General features: G+C 32.3%; 1 long non-coding RNA gene across 2 annotated transcripts in view; it reads left to right on the top strand.

Moving 5' to 3' along the window:
* Positions 1-25,306, top strand: part of LOC145269646 (uncharacterized) — a 30,347-nt gene extending 5,041 nt beyond the window's left edge. The window contains exons 2-3 of one of the 2 annotated variants that reach the window (XR_013865157.1): positions 18,691-20,300; positions 24,039-25,306. This is a non-coding gene — a long non-coding RNA (uncharacterized LOC145269646). Of the gene's footprint in view, positions 1-18,690; positions 20,301-24,038 lie in introns of those variants that run through there. The other variant, XR_013865156.1, reaches the window with a different exon arrangement.
* The last annotated feature ends 358 nt before the right edge of the window (positions 25,307-25,664 follow it).

Raw genomic sequence — 25,664 nt, 5'->3', positions numbered from 1 at the left:
TCCGGGCCTTTATACGTGGTGACCACCCTGTAAAAAAATAAAAAATAAAAATAATCATTTTTTTTTCAACATAATTCATTAATCAAACAGAAAAATATGTTAAAACTTTTACAAACAAAAAATAAAACTTTTACAAACAAAAAAAATTATATGCTAATGTTTTGTTTAATTTTTCACTTTGAAATATTTTTGTTTTAATAATCTTAATTTTTTTCAAATCAAACACCATAAAAACTTATTTAAAACAAAATATGTTAAAAATAGTTTTGTTTCATTCGCCACCATGAATTCTTGCAGATGAACAAGTTTTCTTTACTCATTGAAGTAAAAAAAAATCTTATTAGAAAAGAACTCGTATTAAAAAGAAAACTTTGTTAAAAATGGTTTTTAAATCTCGTTTCAAAGAAATGTTTTCTTTTTTTTAATAAACACTATTTTAAAAAATTTTATTGTAGCAATAAAATTTTTTAAAACATATCTAATAAAATATTTTTTATTTTTTCATATATTACTTTATTCTTTTATTGTAGTAAAAAACGGTTCTTGTGCACTTTTGCTGAAATAATAATGTTATTATTTTGAAAGCCATTCTAAACATGTGGAGGGGAGGGTGTTAATATTCTGTGCTTCCACCTAATAATTTTATAAAAAAAAGATATCATGAAGCTTGAATTCAACCTAAAAAACTATTTAAAAATTTGACAAAAGTGCACAAGCACCAAAAGATTTTAAAATATATTTTTTATAATGTTCGTAAAAGTTCAAATTACACTCTAAATCCAAATCAAAACTTTATAACACTTCTGGCCATACGTACCGACTCAATTAGAAAGTTTCTCTTCAGTTTAAACAAATCAACAAAATTATGCAGATGAGAATAACACAATTATTCTTTATTTGCACTTTTAATAAAAATTTAAAAAATAAAAGTTTTTATTTTATTTAATATTTTATTAGAAATTAGCAGTTCAGCCTGGCTTTGCTCGGGCTCTATGTACTGTTCATAACTTGCCCTATGTGTGAATACACTTTATGTAAGATTTCAAATGTTTAGACCAAAATTTATCTGAGTAAATTTTTAGTGACCGCAGAGGTCAATTTTTAAAACATTTTGACCCCAACTTTGATCCTTAACATTTATTATTTTGGTCTTAAATCAAAATACAAAGTTTTATCCATGTCCAAGTTACCTACATCTAAGATTTCAAGAGTTTAGACTTTGGTAGAATCTGCAAAGGTCAACTCTTTCAACTTTGACCTTTTGGCTGCCAATTTTCGCACCAAAATTGATTAAAATGCTTGCTGTATGTCTGAATACCTGCTATATATAAATTTCAAATGCTTAGACCCAAAATTTGAACTTTGACCCCTTGACAGCCAAATTTTTGTCTGAAAACGGATTAAAAAGATTTTCCCAAATCTCAATACTCCTTATGTCAAATTTTGAGTCTCTAGACCGAAAATTGACAGAGTTATTTAGTAGGGGAATGTACATACACACACATACACACATTTTCACTTTTATAGATATATAGATATATATTTGTAAAATTATTAAAATAAGTTTTCTACTAATTTAAAAAGTAAGTTCTTTTTTGAATTAGCATTATAATTATGTTTATGAAAGTATAAAAATAAAATTATTCAAATCACAATAACAAATGAAATTATTGAAATCCAAATAACAAAATTTCAAACATCATAAAAGAAAACGTATCCAATATATAATATTCCATATTGACCTTTACTTCTGATCTGAAATGGAACATGTACATCAAATCCGTTGCCAAGGTTGCTGGAAAAATGGTGGGATCATCCTATTGGTCCAGTAGATATCTCACTGCCAAGGCAATTCTCTATCTGTATAAGAGCCAGGTACATACAAGGATGGAGTATTGTTGCCACATCTGGGTAGGAGCTGCTAGAAAGACCTTATCCTACCATGACAGAGTTTAAGATGGACTTTGTAGCCTAGTAGGGTATGGCCTTTTCTCTTCCCTGCAACCTCTTTCTCACAGAAGAGACGTTGCGAGCCTGTCTCTGCTTCATCATTATTTTCATGGCAAGTGCTCGTCTGATCTCCAATCTATGTTCCCCAATGCCTCACCAAACTTTCACAAGAAACACTCGTCTAACTGAAACCACTATCAATAATTTCCCCTACTCTTTATCTGTGCCTAAACCTAAACGTAGATTCTATGAACAAAGCTTTTTTCTTAGAACTGCACACCTGTGGAACTGTCTTCCGTTTTCCTGCTTTCCAGTGGACTACAATATGGTCATCTTCAAGTCCAATATAAACAAGTTCTTGATGAGCCGTTCCCCTTAAGTAATCCAATTTACCAAATTTGCACTACTAACGACTACTATGATATTGTCCAATTGACTACTGTACACTCTTAACCTTTATCCTCGAGTGGCTTCTGAGCCTTGATTAGTGATGACTCCTCTGTAAGAAAAGATAATTGGCTTTGATTCTCTGCCGCCACAGAAATTCTTGCAGATGACGAGTTAAAAAGGTGTTAATTTATCGATATGATTTTGTTAATTTTTATTGTATACTTTTCTATTATATTATTGGTTATTATTTCAGTTACTGTTAGAAAGAAAAAATTCTGTTAAGCATTAAAATGGTTTATGTTGTTTTCAGTGCTAATGCATTCGATGAACTGGAAGTCAGTATTTGTGCATATTACAGATTTATCAAAAATGCCTACTCGGGCTCAACCAGCACATGATGTTGTCGCCGGAATATACTGAGTGCCATTAAAAATGCTCAGGAACTTATTAAAATTATTGTTTTTGTTATATACTGCGATGTGTTGGCATCAATATACCATAAAATATCTTACTGCATGGTGTCCAGCTGTGACATGTGTGTGTGTGTGTGCAGCACAGGGTGAAAGGAAATAGCCCATGGAAAAATTAGAAACAAATAAGATATTCACTCACTAAATTTAGCATTCAATGTTAATCATGGGTGGTGCGCATGCGGTGAACAAAAACAAAAGCAACCAAAATGTTTATTTATTAAAAAGTTATTAAAGAAAATGACAACAGCAAAAAGATAGTTATATCAGACATAATGTGCACATATTCGAATCTTACAAACTAAGCAGCAAAAAAGGTTAGTGAAAACTTTTTATTAATAGCCATCATGAAGGGCAAAGAAAATGGGATTTGAAAATGAAAAAGGCATTGAATTAGAAACACAAGAAAAGCAGAGGACTTAGTAGTCACTAGTGAAGCTACGTTTTATCTACGGCTCACTAAAGGTAGGAGAGAGCAGGGAGAAATGAAATGCCAAATTTAAAGAACAAATCAATCAAGAGGAGGTATCCACAAGTACAAACATTTCCTAGTATTCTAAACATAATATTCAAATTGAAATTTTATCACAGTCTTGTGTCTCATAAGTTTTATCCAGCAAATTCAAATACCGTTGGTGGGCCGAATGAACTGACATTATGGACCGAATAGTTTGCTGAACCCTGGTCTAGCTAATAGAATGAGAAATGGTGAATGGAGATAATTCAATTTTCGTTTCCCTTTTAATTTTTCCCAGCTGAATAATTCTATTCTGTTTCCATTAGCTGAGATCATTCAACTATGTTGGGATTAGTGTATACCGATCAGTAAAGAAATAAGAAAGTGTTCAATAACCCTGACCTTAATTAATTATAACCAAATACAGAGTTACAAAAATATGCAAGAAACATTTATTCATACAAACTAAAATAACATGAAAATATTTGTTGGTGTACACGAATAGGTGGAGATAAACTGCAAGTGTAATGAATTTTCATAAAAGTCCATTTGTTGAATTTTAAGAATAATTAATTGTTCTTGGTAAGACTTTATGTTCAATTGTTTTTAGTTGATATTAAAGTTTGTGAAGGATTAAATAATAAGATTAGAAGGTTGATGGACTCAGTTATCGAAACTGGACCAGAATTGATTCTAATCTTATACCTTGTATTTTAATTTTTTTTGCATTCTTTGTATTATACACCATGTTTGATCCCTGTGTCACGTATTGCTAAACTCTCTTCAATTTTTACATTCTTGATTAGTTGTTAGTTGGTCTTTGACTGCTTCTAACACTCATGTCCTGGATGAACTGAGGAGACCAACTGGATTATCACAAAGTTTTGTGTTCCATACGTTTTATCAAGCAAATTCAAGTACCGTCGGCGAGCCAAATAAACTGACATTATGGACCGAATAGTTTGCTGTACCCTGGTCTAGCTAATACAATGAGAAATGGTGAATGGAGATAATTCAACTTTCGTTTCCCTTTTAATTTTTCCCGGCTGAATAATTCTATTCTCTTTCCATTAGCTGAGATCACTGTCAGAATTGGATCATTCAACCATGTTGGAATCGGTGTATACCAATCGGTAAAGAAATAAAAATCCATGTACTGATTGTTTATAAAAGTTGAATTTTAGGAATATTTGATTGTTCTTCGTAAAACATTATGTGTGATTGTTTTTGGTTGGTATTAATGTTTGTGAAGGATCAGATCGCCTTACCTCATAAGTATGTTTGCTGCTCTCCGAGGGCACGTTTATGGAGTGTGTGAATTATACAGCCAAGTCTGGTCCAGTTTCGATAACTGCATTCATCAACCTTCTAATCTTATTATTATATACTTTGTGTTTTTATTTTTACGTTCTCTCTATCATGCACTATGTTTGAGCCTTGTGTCACATATTGCTAAACTCTTTTCAATATTTTGCATTCTTTATTAGTTGTTAGTTATATCAATCTTTGACTGCTTCTTAGTTATATTAGTAGTTAGTTATATCTTTGACTTAGTTATATCTTTGACTGTTAGTTCTTAGTTATAGCTTTGACTGTTGGTTCTTTGTTATAGCTTTGACTGTTAGTTATATCTTTGACTGTTACTTATATCTTTATTATTATTAGTTAGTTATATCTTTGACTGTTAGTTATATCTTTGACTGCTTCTTAGTTATTATTATTCTTGACTGTTGTTAGTTATATATCTTTGACTGCTTCTAACACCCATGTCTTTAGAATTTTATATTTTTAGGAGTATCTGTTTTGCTATTATCACTACCGTGCACCATATCTGAACTCTGTGTGGTTGGTCTGTCACATGCTGATTTAATTTTAACTCTATAGTCATCACCTCCAACTGCTCAACATAGCAATGCAAATTCGTTAGTCTATTCAGTAGAAGCTATCTAAATGGAGTGAGAAATAGAGAGGATTCAATTTTATTTTCCACTCTTTTTCCTTTAATTGATTCAGGTAAAATTAAAATGTTTCCCACCTGAATAATTCCAATCTTTTTTGTGTGAAAATATTAAATAAACAATGAAAATATTAAATAAACAATGAAAATATTAAATAAACAATGAAAATATTAAATAAACAATGAAAATATTAAATAAACAATGCTTAATTCAATGATACTATCGGTAGTTCGAAAAATTAATTTTTAATTCATTAATACAGACTTTTAGAGCATTTTTCGTCATGTTCCTATAAAAATTATTTTATTTTATTTTTAATTGTTATAATTTACGATGCTTTAGTTTCATAAAAAAGCAAAAACAGATTCATTCATTTTTTTTTGTAGAAAATAATGCATTTCTATGAAGATTTAAATAAAATGAGTTCAATATATTCCGAGATCATCATTTGATAAATACTGAAAATTTCATTAAAATTGGTTGATTTCCTGATTTTTGGTGAATTTTTTAGTAAAGGGAGGGGTCAAAATGTTCATATATGTAAAGCATCGGCATTCATTTTGCATTTACCTAGAGAAATGAAATACCAAATTTAAAGAACAAAGGAATCAGGAGGAGGTCTCCACAAGTATAAAAACTTCCAAGTATTCTAAACCATAATATTCAAATTGAAATTTTATCACAAAGTTTTGTGTTCCATACACTTTATTCAATTTCATTTTCTATTCTTTTCCCTTTAATTGATTCGGGCAAAATTAAAATTATTATCACCTGACTAAATCCATTCTCTTTCTGGTTGCTGAGATCACTGTCACATGTAAATCATTCAACCGATTGGGATTTTCAAGAGTGAGACTTCTGATCCAATCTCGATAACTGCATGCATCAATCTTTTAATTTCTTTCTTGTATACCCTGTGTTTGCATTTTTTGGATTCTAATTAGTTATATGAATCTTCTACTTTGTTCTTTAAAATTTTCCTATAATTACATGTGTATCCTTTAGTCAATTTGGTGACATTAGGTTGATTTTGAGATCACCCTGTAATAAAATGCCTTGTTGTTACTTGTAGTAAATACTAATAGTTAAAATTTGGTACTCTGAATTTTTGTGATCTATGCAGTTCTAACTGGAATGTAAACCTTTTGGTGAAAATTACAATTCAGGTCATTTTTATGGGACACTAGAATGTAGATCAAAATCCACCTGGAATGTGCATGTACACACCGCCTATAATATCGGCATCACTCCAGTTTAATATTGGTGCATCCATTGTATAAGAAGAGGAGATAGCGAATATGTATAAAAGAGAGAAGTCTTTCTTTGATTCTTGCCAGGTTTTCTCTGCTGGTGGGTCGTGATTTCCAAAGGGGTTAAATAAGTTCCTTAGGGCACAGATGGCGTCAATGCATCCTGCCAGCTGATTGATTAGTGTGTGGAAAATAATCACTTGGTATTTAACTTATTTTAAAATCGCAATTTTTACGGATCTGTAAATTCTGTAAATTACTTAATGGTAAAATTAAAAATTATTTTAAAACAAAACAACAAAACATTTATTTCGGATGTTGAAAGTTGGATTGTGCCCATTTGAGAAAAAAATTTGTTGCCTGACCGTTGTCTACCAATCTTCAGTGAAACGTTTATCTAATGAAAAGAAAACATTTAATCAATTTGTTAACAACTTTATTGAACATAACAGTCAAACAAATAATTTTTAAACGAGTACACATAGTTTTTTTAATACAAAAGAATTAAGAGTTGATAGATAAAATATAAGAAACAGATATATTACAAACATAACTGATGGTGATTAGTTTTCTTTTTAGGTATGTTTAATGATTTTTACCGTTTATGCTGAAGTGAACAGGGACAGGAGAGAGAGAAGAGAGGTCTGTTTTTTATGCTTGTCAGGTTCTCTTTCAAAGGGGCTGAAAAAGTGCCTTAGGGGATGAATGGAATCAATGCACCCTGCCAGCTGATTAGTCAGTGTGTGGCCAAATCACTTGTTATTCACAAGTAAAAATAGAAACGTATAAGAAGGCTATAGCAATGCAAGGAACCGGCTGTTGTATTGGCATGATGTATGAAAACAAAAATGGACAAATGAAAGGTTTTATTCGTTTTGTTATTTTTTTAACTTTGGATATCCATTTATTTTTCAAGATAATCGCAATACTAGCTGAATCCACTGTGAAAAATTTCCCCCACTCTATATCTGTGCCTAAATCAAAACGTGGATTCCATGAACAAAGCTTCTTTCTTAGAACTGCACGCCTGTGGAACTCTGTTCCATCTGCCTGCTTCTCACCTGATTACAACTTGGATGTGTTCAAGTCCAATGTTAACAAATTCCTAATGAACCACCCCTTAAGTAAACACTTCATCAAATCTCCACACTAATGTAATGTACTTGCAATAGCCCTTATCCCTGAGTGGCTTCCCGGCCTTGATAAGTGGTGACCACCGTGTAAAAAAAAAAAAAAATGAATAAAATACAAGAACTTACTGTTTGATGTAACCGGGATGGTGGAGGTCTTAATATTTGGAGATAACATCTCTTTTTCAAAAGTAAAGTGACCAAAGAATGTTCCTAAAAAAGGAAAAACATTGAAGTATTATAAGGTAGAAATGGATGTGGGAACAGGTCAACTGTAAAGCAGAAAAGGGTTTATGTATAGGTTTCTATATTCATATTATTACAGACATTTTCATTTTAAAATTTATTTATTTATCTGTTTTATTTAATCTTTTTTCTTTTTCTTTTTATTAATTATTTATTGATTTATTTTTATTAAAAAAAAATTTTTTTAGCGAACGAGATAACTTATTTTTAATATATTTTCACCCCAAACAATGCACACTTTGATGTAGGGGGCTACTATCAGGGACATAAGCTACAGGGGTACTATGTGGGAAATTGGGCAGCAAGATGTCGGTTCACGTTACACTTGAACTTCTGTATGTCAGTACAGTTGGGGAAGCTGAAACCTGGAAGGGAATTACAAAGTCTAGCGGTTCTGGGGAAGAAACTACTGGAGTAGAAGGCTCTCTTACATCTAGGGATCTCTACTGTGAAGAGGTGGGATTCAGCTGCTTGTCGGGTTTGTCGGTGGTATTTACGTCAAGGGGGTACAAGTGCTTGCAGTTCGTCGGGGCATTCTCCATTAAAGTACTTGTAGAACAGACAGAGGAATGCTACATTTCGTCGATGTGGCTGAAGCTTAGATGACAGTTCAGGACCTATCAGGTTGGTGACTCTCTTTTGAACCTTGCCTAGGAGCGAGAGAAAAGTAGTAGATGCACCAGCCAAAATATGACAACAATACTCCATACATGGACGAATGGTGGCCTTATAGAGGTACAGGATACTTTTGGGCATTAGTAGCTTTCTGGCATGGTAGAGAGAACCTACCTTCTTCACAGTTTAGTCTATCAGTTATTATTTAAAGTCTAACCGGAAGTAAGTGATACTGTGAACCCGTAATTGAGAAAGCGTTAATGTTAACCGTAATACGTTTATGTGTTAAGCTGTATGCGCCAATAAAATATTCTGATCTTTATCTTTAATATATATTTGTTTATTAATATCCTACTTACATTAAAAATTATATGCAATTGTAATGTTTATAGTACATGCTTTGTTAAGAAGTTAATCTAAAAAATTGTAAAGCAGAAAGGGTTTACGCATTAGGTTTCTTAATATTATACAGTATATGTGTATCGGGAGGTATATACACACATATACATGCATACACATATATATATATATATATATATATATATATACATATGTATGTGTATGTATATCTACTTATTTATTTTAAGTTACTTTTGTCGGTATATTGGATCGTCTATGATGCCATCCAACAAAGATCATGGCAGAGTGCTAACCGCATATGAGTTGCCACATGCATATATATATATATATATATATATATATATATAAGCTTTGCTATATAGTGAATATATATTATAAATTTATATAATATATAAATTTGGATTATCAGAGGATACAAAATATATAGGGATTGAGTTTGGAGAGGATAAGATCGTGTAGCATTATTATATGGGAGTAGTGTCAGAGAAGTTGCAGTTATAGTGTAGGCTAAAGGGTGGTTAATGGTGTATATACATGTATATACGCACATAAATATTCATAAACCCATACACAAATACAAATGTATACATATGTACCTGATAGATAACAAAATCTATTACAATCAAGGAAGGTTATGGGGAAGTGGTTATATAATGAAGGGAGAGTTAAGCTCAAATCTGTTGTTGATGGAGGGTTTATATTTTGATATGAGGAGTGCTTCTGAAATCCTTAATTTACCAAGGTTTCAAACTGAAGTAAGGATGCTGATATGAATGTCCTGATGGATATTGTTGCTTGATGATGAAATGATGTGCTTGTAGAAAGAGGAGATTTGTGTGTTCAAATGTTCTTTGATGCATAAGTGTAATTGTATCGTGGTGCTGCCTATGTAAGAGTTAGCACATTTCAGGTTATAAACGACATTGGTGCGCAGGCATAATCCTGAGCTAGAAATTGGGCAATTGGTAATAGAAGAGGAATCGGGTGTATATAGTACTAATTTGAAAAGTAAAAGTAAAAAATATAAGTTGAGTGCCACCAGTTAGGATTGAAACTGAAACCAAAACTTCTAGCGCTTCAGCTGGAGTCATTACCATTTGAACTATCATCAGTTGGATAAGAAATAGCTAAAAGTAAACTAATCTTAACACACACACATATATATATATATATATATATATATATATACACACACACACACACACACACACACACATAACCACACACGTATGCATGCAAGATAACTTTAAGTTGACTTACGCCTGCCAAGTTCCAGTTTTTTTGTTTTTTTTTGTTTTTGACCCCTTAGTAGCTAATTTTACTGGTTAAAGATCCATAAAAAATGGTTCACAAAAAATGCAATCATTTGACCCGCCTAACACCATTCTATGACTTTTGTTTAGGAGGAGATGCAGTTTGGAAAAAAATTAAAGACAGACAGACATAGTGAGTTTTATAAATTACATTACTAGCCTGGGTGCCGGCGTTGCCCGGGTGTTTGGAGGTGTGTGTAAGGGTGTTGGTTGAGCAAAAAAAAAAAAAAAGTGGTAGTTGGCAGGCAGGCTTGAATCCATACTGCGAAGAAGGAAAAGAACAACAAAAAAAAAAAAAATGTGACGTCTTTGCTGTTGCGCCCATCACAAAACCGGAAATGGCAGAGGTTTAAATTAAGGCTAGTTGATCAAGTGTTTCTTTGGAGAGATGTTGTTGTAAAGAGGTGCCAGTGTGAATGAGTTGGATGTCTAGTTTCTTGCTATGGATGGCCTTGTGGATCACGGTGGAGATTCTATTATTGAGGAAAGGTTATTTGAGGAAGCAGATGTTAGATAGTGTCTAGTGCCTGCATCATTTTCTATTGCTGAGGCTGGATATGACAGAGAGAGTTTGATGGAAGTTGATAGTGTGTTTGGCTTTGTCAGCAGGATTGGAGCATTTGTTCTGTATGCGAGTGATTTCTGCACATATCTAACTAAGTTTATCTTCAAGTGGTAGGCCGGATTTGTAGTTGATGAAAAGGTTCCTGCAGAATGTTTCCTGTAGAATGGATGTTTTATTTATGACTGATACAAATCATAAATAAATTTATTTTCTGAATGAGAAATCGAAACCCAAATAAGTGATGACAAACGTATAATTGCCCTATATACAACATAAACCTGTATCTGTTTTTTTTTTCAGTAATAGTCAGCTAACATACTTCCTAACTACTATTGATGTTTTCACTAGTGATAGCTTTGCGTTCAATCTAAATATTAATTTACTCGTCTGTACGTCCAGTGACACAAAGAAACATCATCAGCTCAAACATTAAATAATAGGAAACTAATTACCTCCCTTTATAGCCGCTTTTTATCAGTTAAAAAGCATTAAAATTTTCTTCTGACGATGTTTTCACTATTGATAGCTTGTGTTCAATTTTATTAATTCTATTGCATAATTTGACCAGAAATATGTGAGAGGATATCAGTCAAAGGAAATATTAAACAATAGACGGTGAGAAATATTAAACACTTCAGGGTAAAGCAACGCTTACATAAATCGACACATACAAAAAGTAAGGCAGCTAGAATAAGCTGGCACATTCTTAACCACCAAATATCCACACCACCTCTACGTGCCTTCATTGCTGTCAAAATACAAGTTTAACTGTAAATCCCAAACTGTTGTCAGTGTGAAATAAAACAAAATATTATTTTATAGATCAGTTGTATTGTGCTTTACTTGCTGTCAGTGTGTATATATTGTAGACGAATGACAAAAATAGATTTAGCAAATATATAAATTGAAAAATGCATTTGAACAATCGACCGTAGCAAATGTATCCTAACAATCATTAATTTGTATGGATGGAACTGTATATCAGTGTGTAAAATTCTTTTGACTGTTCAATCAGACAATCCCAAAACCAAGGCCTGATTGCAAGTTGAATGTGTTGGGAGACAGTAATAGAATGTCTCACAGCTAAAATACTATTTGGCATTTGAGCACTTCTAGGAGGCTTTCTTTTAAGTGCTGAACCTGTAGCTCTGAAATTTACAACCCATAGCTGTATTGATTTTCTATCTGGAACGGCATCATGCCGTCCTAACTTGTAATGAACTCGGAAAGCTATTAATGTTGTAGTTACAGATTCACCTTTCTTTAAAAATATTTCTGCAGTGAAAGCACGATGTGCACTTGGCCTTCGGACAAAGATCAAAGTGTAGTATCTGTTCCGGCAGATACTGCAAGCAAAGACCATATGTGGGGGCAACTCCACATATAAGACCCTGGTCAATGTAGGGGCAACCCTTCATACCAATTGTCACTATCCAACTCCCCTACTCCCCGGGGAGTTGGTCCCCATTTCCCCTTCACTCCTCACTTAAAAAATCGGCCTTGTGCCTAATTTGCTCGGTGGGGGAGCAAATAAATACCATCTGTTCTTCAGATGCTGCACTTCAATTTCTTGTTCTCTGTCAGTGGAGAAGAAATCCTTCACGACTGAGACAATTTTTATTTTTGTTCCTTTTCTCCATGTTAAAAAACGACCCTGGTGTCTAACTGTTCCGTGGGGAGGCATTGTAAATAGGAACTAAATGCCACTTGCATAAGTTCGTTAGGAACATATAGTTGAAAGTTCAAAATGTAGGATGGAATTCTGCTGCCATATCTGGGCAGGAGCTGCTAAAAACAGCCTATCCTGCCTTGACAGGGTACAAAATAGACTTTGTGGCTTAGTGGGGGATGCTCTTTTATCTACCCTGCAACCTCTCTTCCACAGAAGAGACGTTGGGAGCCTATCCTTGTTTTATCATTATTTCCATGGCAGGTGCTCGTCTGAACTTCAATCTCTGGTCCCCCCTCGCGAATCCTTCACGAAAAACACCCGTCTAGCTGAATCCAGTGTGAAAAATTTCCCCCACTGTACTTGCAATAACCCTTATCCATGAGTGGCTTCCGGGCCTTGATAAGTGGTGACCACCGTGCCAAAAAAAAAAAAAAATTTCTGCTACATCTGGTACTTAACAAAGTGAACAAAATGATGTTTTTATGACATTTCAACGATAAATAAAAAGTATTTAAGTTGGAAAAATTGATTGATATGACAAGTTATTAGCTAAATGAAAACCTCATTGTCATTTGCATGAGTTCACACAAATAACACAAAATAAAACATTAATTGAATTGAAATAAACATAAGAACAATCCTAGTTTCTCCCATTCTCTTCTCAAAGTTCTTTTGAAATTGTTCCTAGTGCTCCTATTAATATAGGCACTATCTTTATTTTTTTCATCATCCATATCCCTTTCACCTCTCTGGCTATTTGCTCCGTTTCTCCTTATTAACATTAACATTATTATTATTATTATTATTATTATTATTATTATCGATGTTATAAAGAGCATTGTATAAAATTGTATAACAGGTTTTGTTTCTTATAATAACCTAGTGTTTAATTTTTTTTTAATAATACATGAATTTTAATTTCTTCTTGTTAATCTATTTAAATGAAGGTACATCATTTGAACATTTATAGAATTAAAATAAATCTATATAAATTTTGAAATTAATGAAAGCTACCATCTTTTTATAGTTGTGTCATTGTTGAAAAGTATGATTGTATTTTTTGTTGCAAAATTTAAATTTCTTTAATAAATAAAATCACTTTAAAAGTTTTCTTGAATGTATTTTAATTCCAAATAAGCTTTTAGTTTTATTTTTCCAAGAAAGTTACCGGTTATCAAGGCCTAAAGGCCACTCGAGAATAAGGTTAATAATTGTATGGTAGTCATCGGGACAATCATTAGGAATTTGTTTATATTGGGCTTGAAGGTGACCACATTGTAGTCAGCTAAAAAGCAGTAGAACAAAATTCCACAGGTGGAAAGAAAGAAGCTTTATTTATGGAAACCACGTTTAGATGTAGGCATAGATAAAAAGTGTTGGAAATTGAGAGTGGTTAAAGCTTTTGTGAAAGTTTGGCAAGAGGGATCATAGATCGGAGCTCAGACGAGCACTTTCTATGAAAATAACTAAAGAGTAGAGACACATTCGCAACGTCTCTTCTGGGAAAAAGGTTGTAGGTAAGAGAAAAGGAAAAGCTGGTTTTAAACTTTGTCTAGGCAGGATAAGTTCCCAAGAAGCTCCTGCCCAGATGTGGCAACAGTACTACATTTTAGGGCTTAAACTTACAGCATGGCTTTCTGTTCTCTCTCTACATTCACTTCAATACAAAGACCATGCTAGTCCTGTGGATTAAATAAAGGGTTCCATTCAAAATTCCATCCTGATTCACAACTTCAACGTGATATACTTTTTTTTTTTTTTACAAGGTAGTCACCACTTATCAAGGCCTGGAAGCCACTGGGGGATAAGGGTTATTGCATGTACAGTAATCAATGGGATAATATCATAGTAATCATTTGTAATGGAGATTTGATAAAGTGTCTTACTTAAGGGGGCGGTTCCATCCTGATTCACAACTTCAACGTGATATACTTTTTTCTTTTTTTTTTTTTTACAAGGTAGTCACCACTTATCAAGGCCCGGAAGCCACTGGGGGATAAGAGTTATTGCGTGTACAGTAATCAATGGGATAGTATCGTAGTAATCATTAGTAATGGAGATTTGATAAAGTGTCTTACTTAAGGGGGCGGTTCATCAGGAATTTGTTTATGTTGGACTTGAAGACATCCAAGTTGTAGTCAGATGGGAAACAGACAAGCAGAACAGAGTTCCACAGGTGTGCACTTCTAAGAAAGAAACTTGTGACATCCTCCTATGAAATTCATTATGTTGCACGTTTACTTGCCTCGAATTCAGTTTTAAGAATATTCAGCTCAAAAATATTAACAAAGTTCTTTTCTTGGTGGCAGCTTCACGGCCAGTCATCTGTAAAATAACTTAAAATACTTGAAGAAGATCGACTGCTACATCAATCGAAATGCTGTGAGAATCAAACTCAACATGAAAACAGTAGTGTAAAGAATGCAAATAATATGAATTGTTTATTTTCATTTAAAAATTGAGAAACATTTAGTTTGTAAAGCATTTAGTATCATGCTGAGTGTATTGTTTCTATTGTTTTAAAAATAAGTGTGATTATATTGTGAAATGTGTCAACAGTTATCCATCCTAAGATGTACTTAGCTTGTGATTATATTGTGAAATGTGTCAACAGTTATCCATCCTAAGATGTACTTAGCTTGTGATTATATTGTGAAATGTGTCAACAGTAATCCATCCTAAGATGTACTTAGCTTGTGATTATATTGTGAAATGTGTCAACAGTAATCCATCCTAAGATGTACTTAGCTTGTGATTATATTGTGAAATGTGTCAACAGTAATCCATCCTAAGATGTACTTAGCTTGTGATTATATTGTGAAATGTGTCAACAGTAATCCATCCTAAGATGTACTTAGCTTGTGATTATATTGTGAAATGTGTCAACAGTAATCCATCCTAAGATGTACTTAGCTTGTGATTATATTGTGAAATGTGTCAACAGTAATCCATCCTAAGATGTACTTAGCTTGTGATTATATTGTGAAATGTGTCAACAGTAATCCATCCTAAGATGTACTTAGCTTGTGATTATATTGTGAAATGTGTCAACAGTAATCCATCCTAAGATGTACTTAGCTTGTGATTATATTGTGAAATGTGTCAACAGTAATCCATCCTAAGATGTACTTATCTTGTGATTATATTGTGAAATGTGTCAACAGTAATCCATCCTAAGATGTACTTAGCTTGTGATTATATTGTGAAATGTGTCAACAGTAATCCATCCTAAGACGTACTTAGCTTGTAATTGTGAAATCACACGCAAAAAAAATTCTTAAACTTAAATTGTTGTTATATTTCATCAAACTATTTTATAAATATTTTGGTTTTATTAACAACTTGAAATTACTAAGGATAATGTCGGCATTTTTTCTCTATAAATATTTTACTGGATGTTTCTTCATTATTTGACCCCAAAATAAAAAAAAATGAATTTTCCTTAAAAACTAATATCTGCTTACTTTTTATGGTCAATTTCAACTACAAGCAATGTTATCTATTTTTCATATCACAGTCTGTTAAATATAACCGCATTATTACATAAAACATGTACTTTGACGGTTTTATGTTACTTCCTCTAACTTTATGTTGTTTATTTATGTGTAGCTTTAAATTTGTCCGTAAACCATTTTCATTTTTAATTAATTTTCTACTTTATTGTTAATCATAATTTCGCCATCATAATAAATAGATACAATTAGTTTTTAATTTCGATTTTTGAAATGTGTCAAGAGTAATCCACCCTAAGACGTACTTAACTCTTCTACATTAGTTAATTATGAATTAATTTTAATGTTTTGTTTTTTTCATAAAGATTATTTTCATAAATATTTCTTCATAAAGGTTATTTACATAAAGATTTTTACATAAAGGTTATTTATATTAAAAATTTTGCATAAAGGTTTTTTCATTAAGGCTACATGAAACTGACATTTTCAGATAGGGTTTCCTTGATATATATATATATATATATATATATATATATATATATATATATATATATATATATATAAGTAAACATCTTATTTTCGTTAATGCAACTAGTTTAAGAGAGATAGTATTGTGAAAACAGAATTTTGTTCACCTCTGTATCATTGAAAGAGCTCAATAGCTCTGGAACAGCAATTGCTCTGGAAGAAAACAATTAGCCTCAAATTAACCCAAAATATACAATAAAAGACTGGTGTTATTTTGGAGTTTTCCTTCTAGAACTTAACCTGTCGAACTTGTATGAAACCACTGAAGTGCAACATAAAACTTTTTAGATAGTGTATACATTAGGTAGTGGAGTTCTACAAAAACAAAATATTATTTAAAATAACTAAAATGCACAAGTGATCGCATTTTTATTCAGAAAAGGTATAATACAAATCTATGCTTTTTTTGTAATACAAATATATACTTGTTTGGAGTGCAAATATATGCTTGTTGTTTGAAAAGGCGATTTAGTTATTTTTGGTTTATAAAAATGGAATTGCTTGTATTTTTTACTATTTAGTTGTCCCAAAAGTTTGTAAATAATTGCAAAAAATTGAATTTTTTATGTAATTAAATTTTTTTTCGTTTATATTATAGTGATCTTCATATTTCAATTTTAGATGACAATTGAAAAAAATTGAGCTGTCAGTTTTAATATAGCTGAGAGGGAAAGGATAACAAAATACCAAGTCCTTATGTACCACATGAAAAGAAATTGGAATTTTGGGAAGATCCTTATCAACCGAACTCATTAAAAACAATTCTTACAACTACGCACCTAGAAAATTAAACCAACTATTGTGATATGGGACAAGAAGTAGAAAAGAGCAGCCTTAGTAGAAATTAGTAATATATCCAATAACGCTGGTTTGAGAGAGAAAGGATAAGAAAATACAACATGTAAAGAAACTGGAATTTTGGGAATCCCTACTAACCGATACCATTAAAAATGATTAAAAAAACTACCATTATTGGGACACTAACTTCTGAAGTTGCTGGAATTTTGGGAAGATCCTTATCAACCGAACCCATTAAAAATAATTACAAAAGAAAAACTACCATTATTGGGACACTAATTTCTGAAGTTGCTTTTTTTCTCCTGCTTGTCAGGTTTAATAGCTCCGTTTGCAAGGTATGTAGCCATCCACTATCACTATGCAATTCCTACGGCTATGTATCTAGGAAGCAACTGTTAACCTGACATAATGCTAAGAATAGAAAAGATGATGAAATATCAAGTTCTTATTATGATATAAAATGAACTGAAATCATAAAAGCTAATTTGACAAAACACACTGATACTATTAGATTTTGATAACCTTGCATGGAGATAATTTTTTTACAAGTAAATTTTTACTAAATATTCCAAATCACATAGTATTTATAGCCCAAATGAGATCTGGACTGGCTTTTGCAAGGAATGGCCCACCTTCTCCAAAAGCAACACAAAGTAGTGAACTAGATGGATTCTTGTCCTGAAATTTGCAAAAATACTGTCAGATTTGATTCGTTACTGTTGAAAGCAAGGTCTTTCAATCAGGAAAGTCTCAAAGATTCGTGCTACAGAAAGTTAAGGAATAATTGCATATGCAACGATCTCAAAGTGATCATGCTGTCAGTGTTGAACTTTATAGTTGAAGCAACTGGCATAGGTCTACGGAAAGTTGAAGCAGCAGGACAGTGCTAAGCCACACACTGCCAAGAAAACCAAAAACAAGTTTGAAGAGCTGGATGGTGTTGAGGTTCTGTCCCATTCAGCCTACAGTCCTGATTGTGCTCCGTCCTTTTCCACTTAATACAGCATTTTCTAAAGGGCTGCTGATTTGACTTGTTTGATTAGGGAAAGGAAGCTTATCAAGAATTCTTTGATTTGAAGCCGGCTGAATGGTACTTTAACCAGATCCAAAAGATTGATGGCAAAAAGTAATGGGAAATGCCGACCTCTATTTTGAGAATTAATTTGCTCATTTATTATTTCTTGGTGTGTAAAATTTAAAGTTTTTGCAAGTGTTTTCAAACTTTTGGGACAAAATATTCGCAGATATAAAACATTTTCTTGTACACTTTTTGCTTTGTTTTTGCAAATGATTTTACTTTATTCTAAATTGGTCTAAGAATATATTTGAATTTTTTCTATTTAGAATAACACATAATTGAAATTCACAATTTTCTGTGAGGGCAAGATATTGAGTCAATCGATTGCTGAATATGTTCAAATTATTCGATATTTTGAAAATAAAGTTTTCATTAAATATTAATGAAAATTAAAATATTTATCTTCTCTCACTACATTTTTGATTTGAAAAATTATAAAATTCCTTGATTTTTTTCAGATATAATGGATATGGTCTCGGAACAGAAACCATTTTCTTGTCCATTTTGTGCTGCTTTGTTTCTGCATAAATCTAAATGGGATTGCCACATGCGTATACACACTGGAGAAAAACCATTTTCCTGTGAAATATGCGGATCTTCTTTTGCCTTGAAATCACATCTTGCAAAACATATGCGAACTCACACAGGGGAGAAACCTTATTCCTGTGAAATATGTGGATCTTCTTTCGCTCAGAAAACGCATTTAACAACACACATTCGTGTACACACTGGAGAGAAACCATTTTCGTGTGAAGTGTGTGGCTCAGCATTTTCGCAGCAAATAACATTGAAAGAACACATCCGAACGCACACTGGGGAGAGGCCATTTCCCTGTGAAATATGTGGTTCTGCCTTTGCACGGAAATCACATTTAACGAATCACATTCGAATACACACTGGCGAGAAACCATATTTCTGTGAAGTATGTGGCTCTACATTTTCCGAGAAATCACATCTGAATGCTCACACTCGTATACACACGAGGGAGAAACCTTTCTCTTGTGAAATTTGTGGCTCTCCATTCGCTCTTAAATCAAGTTTGAAGAAACACATGCGAGTTCACACTGGTGATAAACCATTTTCATGTGAAACATGTGGATCTTCATTCTTAATGAAATCTAGTTTGACAAAACATATACGTGTACACACAGGTTCTGCCATACAGAAGTAGACAGTGTAAGCCACCTGACATCCACTTGTCACGTTCTTCTAGAAGATGGCTATTATACAATGAAATACATAAATATATCTACTGGAAGATGTATAAAATTGAATATTTTATGCTGCAACAAGTCATGATAATATCCACCAACCCCGATGACTCTACGATGAGCTACATGTCTAGAAAATGGAGTTATTAAATCTGACATAATTATATGTGACAAGGAGAAAGGAGCAACCTTGGAAGTTAATATCTCCAATAATACTGTGTTAAACAGAGCAAGAGAAAAAATAATGAAATACTAAAGTATTATGTACAACACAAAAACAAACTGGAATCTTTGAAAAATCTCTTTCCAATAATTTTAAGAGCAACTGAAATTTGACAAAAACTACCTGGCAAATATACATTGTGAACCAAGTGCAAAAGAGATTCGAACAATTCAAACAAAAAAGACTATGGATGATCTAAAAGGTAGATTGTTCCACTATGATCAGGACAGAATTTTAATTGCTACCCAAGACCAAGTCTTGATGATTAATGTCTTAAAAAAACATTTGGACATAAATCATACACCATCCAATATATCTAAACAATTCTTACAACTATGCACCTAGAAAATTAAACTTACTATTGTGACAAGAAGTAGAAAGGAGCAACTTTAATAGAAATTAATATCCCTAATTACATATGTGGATAATATTACACATAAATAGCAAGATTCGGTTAGTCTAAGTGTGTGTTAACCAGAAGCCACCAAAGGCCGAGCCGAGAGCAGATATGTTCTACAGCCAAGACTCTCTTACCTGACAACCATTATGTAAATATATTGTGAATATACATTTTTTAATACACTTCTTATTGATCTACCTTTGTTGTTGACTCTTCATTTGTATTGCCTTATATGTTACTAGCATGGGTGCCCGGCGTTGCCCGGGTGTTTGGAGGTGTATGCTGAGCAAAAAAAAGGGGGTAATTTTTAAAACTTTGACCCCTATTATGACCCTTGAAAATTTATTGTTTTGGGCTCAAATCAAGTTATTAAGTTAGATCCATGTCCACGGAAGCTATATCTAAAATTTCAAGTGTGTAGACCCAAAATTGTCGGAGAAGTTTGGTAGAGTTCCCAAAGCTCAAATCGTTGAACTTTGACCCCTTAATCGCCAAATTTCTGGCTAAAAACCGATCACATAGATTTTTCCAAATCTCAGTACACTGTATATCAAATTTCGAGTCTGTAGACTAAAAATTGACAGAGTTATTTCGTAGGGAAATGTACACAGACACACACACACACACACTTTCACTTTTATAGATATATAGATTTAAAATTTGAGTCTGACAGAATGACAAAATTATATTGCAAACCGATATATTAAACAAACGAACTTCAAAGAGACAAATGGACACATAAGTAAAAACAATTTGTATTAGAAAACATTTATTATTCCACGTCTTTTTTTACAGACCTGACGACTGAGGTTCGCTCTTAATAAAAATTGTTTTTTATAGTCTTAATTTTGACTTCCTTTTTCATAAAAAACTAAAAAAAAATCAAGAAAGAAAAGAAATTTAATTTTATTTTTTCATTAATTTCTTTCTGTGCAAAGCAATTCTTTCAAACTTACTCTGTTTCCAAAATGTTATTTTATTCCCCTCCCCCTTCATTCATTTTCCTCCGCATCCTGGCAAGTATTAAAATACACCATTTATAATATTTATTTATGGATTTATTTACTTATCATTTCTTTTGTATCGGTAAATTAATTCCATTAAAAAAAAACTGTAAAAGTCACGTTAAAGGTGATTAAGTTGGAAAGTAAGTAAAAATTTACCCTTTTTACTTTTATACGATTTCTGATCACTTTGAAAAAGGTGTGTGTGTGTTTTAAAATGTTTTTTAACTGCTATAATCTCATTTATATATATATATATATATATATATATATATATATATATATATATATATATATATATAACAACGTGAGTATTCATATCGTGGGTTTGTATTACTGTACACATAGATTCGAAAAAATAGTCAAAAACAAATATATAAATAAATGTTATCAAAGGCAAGATAAGTTACTTTTCTACCTAACTGGATATATTTTTTGTGTTTTTATTCAATGTAATATATTTATTCAGCTCGAAAAACATACAGTGTTTACCGATGTGTTGGAAAATTCAAGATGGCGTCTCACACCCTCTTTAACACCGTAAGTTTGGGAAAAGGTGTTATAAATAAAAAGCTATACAAAATACTATTAAAAACCCGCCGAATATATGTCAACCTATGTCACGGTAACATATATTGAGCGAGTTTTTAACAGTATTTTAACAGGGCACATCGTAAAAACTGACCCATTAATTTTCCTGAAGTAAAAACTATATAGTTTTTAAACTTTTAAAACTGTACATTATAAAAAGAAAACTGTTCGAGTGATTTTTTTTTTTTACATGGGTATCACCACTTATCAAGGCCCAGAGGCCACTCAAGGATAAGGGTTAATAGGTATACATTAGTCATTGTGATTTTAGCATAGTAAACAGTGGGAATTTTGTAACTTGGATTACTTGAAAAAGAAAACTGTTCGAATGATTGAAAATGAAAACAAAATAACAATGTAAATATATTAATAAGAAAAAAACAAAAACAAACGAAGTTTCCGTTTCAGGAACCCGAGTTTAATTTTATGTCGTAATCATTCAACTCGTTAGCGGTTTTATTCAGCGATTAGGGATAACCATACGACATATCTAATTACCAAAGCGATTAAAAAATTTTTTTTTTTTTATTAAAACTAAACCTGTTTAGTTTTAATGAACCAATTTTTTTAAATCCAACACTTTAGTTATATTGAGAGCGTGCAACTGCACCCGAAAGGTTGATTAGGAAACTCCAAATCCTTTTATGACTCGAAAAAAAAAAGGGCTTTTTATCGGCTTAAATGATAAACTAATGTTAAATATTAGTATTTAATATAATGAGATATCAATCTACACAATTTGCCATCGATTCTGAAATAAAATGAAATCCTGACATTGTGATCATTTTTGCAGGTGTTATGTGCCAAATATTGAAATAAGAATGTTTAAATTCAATTATTGTAATTTAAGTCTTTAATTTTAAAGTTGATTTTATTTATAAAATATCTGTTTAGAAATCAATCTCAAAAACAATCTGAACAATAAATCTCTTTTGTTATGGCTAAGTTTTTGTCAAGGGTAGAAATTATAATAGACAAGTATTCATCCATGATGACATTTTACCGATTTCCTGGTTTACAGGTATTCTTGCTAAATTTCTTCGAAAGAATAGTTTAACATTCTGTAAAAGTACCTTCCGTTTTTTTGTACTTCTGCAGAAAAGGTAAAAAACCGATAAAAACTGGATATATTTTTCGTGTTTTTATTCAATTTAACATGTTTATTCAGCTCGAAAAGAATATAGTGTTTACCGATGTGTTGGAAAATTCAAGATGGCGTCTCACACATTCTTTAACACCGTAAGTTTGGGAAAAGGTGTTATAAATAAAAAACTATACAAAATACTATTAAAAACCCGCCGAATATATGTCAACCTATGTCACGGTAACATATATTGAGCGAGTTTTTAACAGTATTTTAACCGGTTTTTTATTTATTACACCTTTTTCCAAACTTACCGTGTTAAAGAGAGAATCGGCCGCCATCTTGAATTTTTCAATACATCGGTAAACACTGTATGCTTTTCGAGCTGAATAAACATGTTAAATTGAATAAAAACACGAAAAATATATCCAGTTTGGTAGAAAAGTAATTTATCTTGCCTTTGATAACATTTATTTGTTATATATTTGTTTTTTGGCAACTTATTCGAATCTATGTGTACAGTAATACAAACCCGAAATGAATTTAAGACCACGAGTGAAATGAGAAAATGAAGAAAATCACATTTACTGTGTGTGTTTACTGTTTATGTAGTCAGCGGGTTTGGTTGCCATAACAACGTGACGGTAGTGAACGTGTGTGTGTGCGTGTGTGCGCGTTTCGTGTAGTTTAGTTTCGTATAATAGTTTCGTATTTTTTTAATTTGTAAATAACAAGTTATTAAAAAATTAAACCCTTCCAAGATGGACAATAAATAAAGCCATAATATTTTATGGTAAAGGTAAGAGCATAGAAACGATTGTTTTTTAGGAGATGTGATTATTGGATTAACCAATCAGAAATCGTCTGTGGCACACACATCTCTGTTTTTATAGATATAATATAGGTCGAGGTAATTAGTTAAAGAGATTTAATATAATGTGATATATAGATAGATAGATTAAATGTTAAATAGATTTTGTAAATAGTACAGTTGAAATGATTAGAATATTTCCAATATGTAATAAGGTCGAGGTAATTAGTTAAAGAGATTTAATATAATGTGATATGCAAATGAGCATAAGTCATTCGATATGGGGGTGGTTTGTAGAATAGTATATAAAGAAATTAGGCAAAGATTCTTATGTCTCCTATAACAGAAACATCCTAAAATGGGTTCTAATGTTTCTCTACCAGGAGAGATCTACCCTCTTACCTCCTTTATATTTCGTTGATGATGGAGAGCTGTACACACAGACAGAAACACACGAACCCTATTACTTTATAAAAATATAGATTTGGTTCAACCTGCAAACATAACAGTTGGCGACGAAGATGAACGTCAAAAATAACACTAATAATGCTGGTTTACACAGAGCTGAGAGAAAAAGGATAAGAAAATACCAAGGTCTAATGTATGATATGAAACTGGAATTTTGGGAAGATCCCTATTAACCGATACCATTAAAAATAATTAAAAAAAACTACCATCATTGGAACACTAACTTGTGAAGTTGCTTTTTTCTTCTGCTTGCTCCATATCACTGTCAGGTTTAATAGTTCCGTTTGCAAGGTATGTAGTCATCCACTATCATTATGCAATTCCTACAGCTCTGTATCTAGGAAACCACTGTTGAACGTGACAATGAGAAAGTAGGAGAAACCTTAGAAGTTAGTTGTGAATAATTGTTCAGCCTGCAATTAAAGAAAATTGATGCGTTCGTTTCTTCTAAAAGACATGCCCTCTCCCTCTTTAGGTAGAGCACTGTTGTAAATAATCTCACCCGCTACTTAATTGGGTGAAAAATGCGAGGCTCACTGTTTGTAAATAAGCTCCGTTTACAAGGTATGTAGCCATCCACTACGCTAGGAAACAGCTATTAAACCTGACATAGTGACATGAGAAAGTAGGTTGCCATAAAACAGAGCTAAGAATGGAAAAGATAAGGAAATATCAAGTTCTTATGATATAAAATGAACTGCAATCATAAAAGCTAATTTGACAAAAAAAGGATACTACTAGATTTTGATAGAGCAACCTAGCATGAAGATAATGTTTTTACAAGTAAATTTTAACTAAATATTCCAAATCACATAGTATTTAAAGCCCAAATAAGATCTTATTGGTATGGCTAATCTACACGAGCTTTTACAAGGAATGACTCACTGTCTCCAATAGCAACACAAAGTTGGATACTCCAGTAAACTAGATGAATTATTGTCCTGAAATTCACAAAAACCAAAATATCACAAAAAATACTGGTAACTGTCTTCAGTCTTGACAGACTATGGATACCTTTCATTGTAAGAGTTCCTGTGCATTAAATTTTGTGGACAGGAGTTTCGCAATCTCCAACCATAGCTCTATCCTCTCTTTAGTCGGCATTGTTAAATAGCAGTGGCAAGTGAAGGAGATAAGCAGGAATCACATAAAGCACATAGAACTCCTAAACGGTCACCCTCTGGTACTAGTCAGTGTTGTAGACCCGTGCTAGGGGTTACAAATGAAAGAAACCACAAGTAGTGTAAAGTGTATAAAATATAATATGTATTTATCATAAAGAATACAGGAGCCACTAAAGTGGTAGGAGAGGAGCGTATTCGTAGCATGCAATTAAGCATGGTATGAATGTCTCCATTTAGTCTCTGAAACCACTGGTATTCATAGGACTAGTTGATTCCACTTAGTTCTCAAATAGGGGTGATTTGTACCCCACAATAGTCAGGCTCGATGTTGCTTAACTTGGGTGATTTGATGAGAACCGTTATGCCGATGTGATTATGCTGTATATATGAAAATACTTCAAGTTATCCTCTTTTCACAGCTGTGATGTCCATCATGTCTTAAAGGTTCTTCATATCTCTAACCTGATCATTCTTTTTCTTTATCATTGCGTTTCACATGCGTTTGCATACACACAT

Source organism: Euprymna scolopes, chromosome 45 (genome assembly GCF_053919585.1).
Source record: "Euprymna scolopes isolate OS-2025 chromosome 45, ASM5391958v1, whole genome shotgun sequence".
Classification (NCBI taxonomy): Eukaryota; Metazoa; Mollusca; class Cephalopoda; order Sepiida; family Sepiolidae; genus Euprymna; species Euprymna scolopes.
The sequence above is the reverse complement of the archived record's forward strand: the minus strand, read 5'-3'. Positions and strand labels throughout refer to the sequence as shown.